Here is a 6,062-nt window from a genome sequence, read left to right as displayed (position 1 = left end):
GTTGAATATGAGATATTCAATTTAATTTAAGTATGTATGTTTTATTTAATTGTTAAATAGTGATATGCATGATGGATGATCATGGACTATAAAAGACCAATGTGATTGGATTTATTTCTTTATGTTTCTTTGGGATTATAAATTAATTAATTTATTTTAATTTATTTTAGGCATGTATTATTAAGATTGTAATAATTTTTGGGTTGTAATTTCATTTATTTAAGTTCTTATAAATTCGCCTTGGTATGCCAAGGATTACTATGTAATATTGGATTGTAAGAAAATCAAGGAGGTCAAGAGCATTGGTGGGACCAATGGGAGGAATTCAAGATCAAGTATTGATTATGTACTCCTTTAGCAACTCTTGTAAAATGAATGAATGAAATGCACCTAGGAATGCCCTGATTCAATTCTTGGTGGCACATAATTAAATCCCTTAGAAAGTCCATGATCATACCATATTTACTGTTTATCCATGAATGCATGAGATGTATGGGAATGTATGCAATTATATAATATATGCATGCTAAATGGATAATGTACAAAGTGAGACCTTAATAGTAATTAGGATGGCCATAAAATCTTTCAAATAAATGATTAAGTTGGAAATGCTATAATTAAAGTAATTATAACATAGGCTCTCCATTGAGGCAATTATTTTAAGAAATTTTAAATACTTGCATAAGATGCAATTAATTTAAGAGATTTTCTTAAGAATAATTGTTAAGCATGAGATGTTGTAAATATGTAAATGGTTTGGTGGCCAATATCGGATGTACCTGAGGACATTAAAATTATTTGTATAATTACTGGCTCAATAGGATCAACTTAACTAATGCAAGATAAGTTAATAATGGATGTACCTAAAATTTTGAGCATTAGGGGGTAGGTAAAGGATTGAACCTCACATGAGATGTGATGGGTAAGGAGTTGCTCACTTATAGTTTATTGTAATTCTAATAATGTATGCACCTGAGGATGATCAATAGAATTATAAGAATTCAATCACCCACTAGAAATCCATCCAATTAGGATTTCCGTTTTCTACTTTGGAAGTGTAGGATTCGCTAAGTTAGTGGGAGGACCCATTTGATTAAAAGACCATAATCATTTTGGTTAATTACATGATACATTTACTAATTAATCTGGTTATTTTCTGATAATAATAAGCACAGAAGAACCACCACCATCCAATATCCTTGCAAGCATACTTGATCGCAATAGGTTGACAGGACCTAATCTCTCTGATTGGCTAAGAAATTTAAAACTTGTCTTGAACCTTGAACATACAGGATATGTTCTAGACTCAAATGTTCCTGGTCCCTTACCTCCAGAGGCCACCCAAGAGGAACATGAAACTTTGGACAAGTAGAAGGAGAATGATATGAGAGCTAAGTGTTACATGCTTGCTTCCATGAGTAATGAGTTACAGAAGCAGCATGAGAACATGCAGAGTGCGAGTGAGATCCTCCTTCATCTACAAGAGTTGTATAGTGAGCACAGCAGGAATGCTAGGTATGAGATATCTAGACAGCTATTCCGCATGAGGATGTCTGAGGGACAAAATGTTGGGGATCATGTCCATAAGATGATTCAGTTAATTGAGCAGCTGGAACATCTTGACTTCAACATGGATTTCTAATTACAGACGAATTTGATCCTTCAGTCCCTTCCTGAGAATTTTGGGAATTTTGTGACAAATTTCCATATGACTAAACAGGAATGCACCTTGGTTGGTTTACTCAACATGCTAGTTATTGCCTAAAAGAATATTCCAGGCAATAAAGGAAAAGAGGTAGCTTTGATTACATCTTCTTCTACTGGAAAGTCCAATAAGAAGAAGGGCAATAAGAAAAAGAAACCTCAGATTCCTAGTCCTTCCAAGAAAATAGTTGAACAGAAAGGGAATACTAAAGCTGATGGAGGCAAAGGAAAGTGTTTCCACTACCAGAAGGATGGGTACTAGAAGAGGAACTATCTAGAGTATCTTGCTTCTCTGAAGGACAAGAAGGATAGACCTTCAGAAGGTATATCCATATCTTGTTATTTAGATTCTGATGATACTTATAGTTCATCTACAGCTTTGGTTTTAGATACTGGTGCCAGTTCTCACATTTCTCATGATATGCAGGAACTAGCAAATAGTAGCAGCTTGCGTTCTCAAGATGTTAGAGTCCGGATTGGCAATGGCTCAACTATTGAAGCTTTAGCCATAGGATCTAAATCTTTTTACGTGTCTGGACATGTTTTGTGTTTGGATAATATTTTATATGTACCTGATGCTTTTAAGAACATCATTTCTATATCTAGTTTGACTAGAAATGGCTATGAATTTCAGTTCACAGATGATGTTTGCAATATTTATTTGGCAATAAATATGTTGATTCTGGTTATATGAATGATGGTATTTATTATTTAGATAATAATGATAAATACAAAATAAATGCAAGTGATATAAATGAATGCAATGCCATGGTGAAGAACAACTCAAGTTCAAAATATATTGGGCACTTAAGATTATGTCATGTTGCAGAATATAGGATTGCAAAATTGGAGAAAATGGGGATTCTATTGTCACGACCCAAAATTCTGAATCGTGACCGGCGCATAATTTAAGTATTCTTAAATCATGCAAGCCTTATCAGAGTATCTTGAACGAATATATAGTCAATTACTAATCCTAAAAATAGACAAAATCCAAATAAATAAAATGCTGAATAAACATCATAAATATCCCATAGGTAAACTGCGGAGTCTCTACAGATTTCAAATAAAAACTTAAACTATTCAATAAACTAAATTAATTATTAGCCCGAGAAAACATGAATTCGGGCATACCATGAGAACAAATCAAAGTTGTCCCTCTCCAGAAAATGGACTGAATATTTGGATCAGCTGCAGAGTTCTACTGATCTGAAACAGATAACAGACAGAGAAAACGTGGTTTGAGCTAGATGCTCAGTAAATGATAATTATAGCACACAACGGAATAGGAACAGGCAGACGCTTGATTAATTTCACAATAAATTTTCTATTCAATAAAATCATGCTCATGCTGTCAAAATCATTAATAAAATAATTTCGTAAAACATATATATAAAATAAATTCATTCAATACAATTTTTATGGTACAGTGCACCAGGGTGATGATACCCCACATCACCAAAGGTCAGATGGTAAGCGCGCTACGGATATCGATACTTTCCTCCTCCTTCACGGATATCAATGCATATGATACTAATGCAACCATAAAGCGCAATGATGCATGACTCAACAATGCAACCTAATACCGTGATAGTCCACGGCGGGGCGGATAACGAAGCAGAATCGGGCACGGTACGATTCAAAACAGAAAACCAATTTGTACAAATCAATCAAAATCAATAAAAAAAATTTCAGATATCAAATAATAACTGATAGTGCAATTCCAATAGTGTATTTCAATAATTTCAGAGAGTCGAATAAATCAAATCAATCTCAAATCAATTCAATAAAATCAAATCAATCTTAATTCAATTCAATAAAATCAAATCAATCTCAAATCAATTCAATAAAATCAAATCAATCTCAAATCAATTCAGTAACACATCGGTAAATTTTATAGTCAAATATCAATCAATATAAATACATTAAATCCCAGATCCAGGAATCCTAATGGGTCTAATGCAGAGATAGTTAGCAAAATCAATTATTTAATCAAAATTGTAATAAAATTTAATAATAAAATAAAACTATAGAAAATCACATATAAAATCATTGTTAAAATATTAATTTAAAATTTTATTTAATAACAAACTTAATGCTAAGAAATTTTAAAAGGGACAAAAACGGTGCCATGCACTATAATTACCACTCACCTGGAACCTCCAAGACAATAATTATTTTCAATGGAAGAGAGACAATTTCAATTAGCTGATTGAATATTCGAATCTCCTACACACCCAAAATATTAAAAGAAAAATATTAAATAATAATAAAATAAAACTTTAATATATATATATATCTGATTCCGTTCACACGAACAGAGGGACGAATTCCTGTGTATATATATATATATAAATATATATAAACCTTGGATGGAACAGATTCAACGGCGTCGACTGGGTACAAGGACATGGATGAACAGGGGATGAACAGGAGATTTTATATATATATATATATATATATATATATATATATATATATATATATATATATATATATATAAACATATATAACAATAATTAAAAGATAAAGAAAATACCTGTTGAGAGTATTCGGTAGAAGAAGGAGGTGACAAACAGGTTTTGAGAGCAAAGTTTAGCAGAAGAGATGATTATGGTATATATAGATATTTCAAGAGTTCTATTAGGTGTAGAATGGGCTAAGAGTTATTATTGAACTGGGTTGTTCAGATTGCAGATATATATTTAATTTCAAAAATAATATATATATATATCTAAAAATAAATAAGCAGACCATCAAATAAAAATATATATATATATATTTTTTTATAAATATATTGAATTATTGTTAACTAATTAAAATAAAATAATAATAAATAATAATTGTATATGGGTTTTCACATACTTCCCCCCTTAAAAAAAATTCGGTCCCCGAATTTGGATAGACAAAAATTCTAACCTGAAGAATCAAATAAATGAGGATATTTGGCTCGCATTTCAGATTCTGCATCCCCTGTGGCCTGACTACTTTAGTTTTTATGCAACAAGACTTTGACCAAAGCCACTTCCTTAGACCGGAGTTTCCTAATTTGTCGATCTAAAATCTTTACTGGTTGCTCCTCATATGACATATCATCCCTAAATTGCATGGTTTGAGGTTGTAAAACATGAGATGGATCTGGTACATACTTCCTAAGCATAGAAATATGAAAAACTGGATGTACATGTGCAAAACCAGGTGGAAGGGCTAAATGGTAAGCAACTGCTCCAATTCTCTCCAAAATTTCAAATGGACCAACAAAACGAGGGCTAAGCTTCCCTTTCTTCCCAAACCTCATGATTCCTTTCATAGGGGAAACTCTCAGAAATACATGATCACCAATCATAAATTCTACATCTTTACGCTTAGGGTCAGCATAACTTCTCTGTCGACTTTGAGCAGTCAAAAGTCGATCACGAATTAGTCGAACCTTCTCTGAAGTTAATTGTATCAACTCTGGTCTAGTAAGCCTTCTTTCTCCAACTTCATCCCAACAAACCGGTGACCTACACTTTCGACCATATAATGCCTCATATGGAGCCATCTCTATACTTGCCTGATAACTGTTATTATAAGCAAACTCCACTAAAGGCAAATGATGATCCCAACTGCTACCAAAATCCATAACGCATGCACGAAGCATGTCCTCTAATATCTGTATGGTCCTTTCTGACTGTCCATCCGTCTGAGGGTGAAAAGCAGTACTAAAGTCTACTCGTGTTCCTAAAGCTTCTTGGAATTTCTTCCAAAATCGAGAGTACCACGATCAGAGACAATGGAAACTGGAACTCCATGAAGACTAACAATCTTGTTTATATACAACTGTGCAAGTTTAGCAAAGTCATATGTAGTCTTCACAGGAAGGAAATGAGCAGATTTTGTCAATCTGTCTACTATCACCCAAATTGCATTGTAACCACCTCGTGTACTAGGTAAACCCACAACATAGTCCATGGCAATATGCTCCCACTTCTAATCATGGATAGGCAACGGCTGAAGTAACCCAGATGGTCTCTGATGTTTTGCCTTAACCTGCTGACAAGTCAAACATTTAGCAACAAAGTCTGCAATATCCCTCTTCATGCCATCCCACTAATAATGCTCCCTTAAATCACGGTACATCTTAGTTGAACCTGGGTGTACTGTGTAAGCAGAATGGTGTGCCTCCTCCATGATTTCTCTTCTCAACTCATCAACATTGGGGACACAAAGTCTAGTGCCATAACGAAGAACTCCATCATCATTTAACATGAACCCTTGAGCTTGGCCTTGATGAATACTATCTACAATCTCACACAGCTGAGAATCCCTCTTTTGGGCAGCCTTAATTCGATCAATCAAGATAGGCCTAACTCGAA

General features: G+C 33.6%; 1 long non-coding RNA gene across 1 annotated transcript; it reads right to left on the bottom strand.

The window, feature by feature from the left end:
• Positions 1-2,602: 2,602 nt before the first annotated feature.
• On the bottom strand, positions 2,603-3,927 carry LOC131173951 (uncharacterized). Its single transcript, XR_009144286.1, has 2 exons — positions 3,858-3,927; positions 2,603-2,913 (listed from the first exon to the last, which is right to left on the bottom strand). It is a non-coding gene; the product is annotated as an uncharacterized LOC131173951 (long non-coding RNA).
• Between the last annotated feature and the right edge of the window lie 2,135 nt (positions 3,928-6,062).

Source organism: Hevea brasiliensis, chromosome 15 (assembly GCF_030052815.1).
Source record: "Hevea brasiliensis isolate MT/VB/25A 57/8 chromosome 15, ASM3005281v1, whole genome shotgun sequence".
Taxonomy (NCBI): Eukaryota; Viridiplantae; Streptophyta; class Magnoliopsida; order Malpighiales; family Euphorbiaceae; genus Hevea; species Hevea brasiliensis.
Note: the sequence above shows the minus strand (reverse complement) of the source record. Positions and strands in the feature narration are given on the sequence as shown.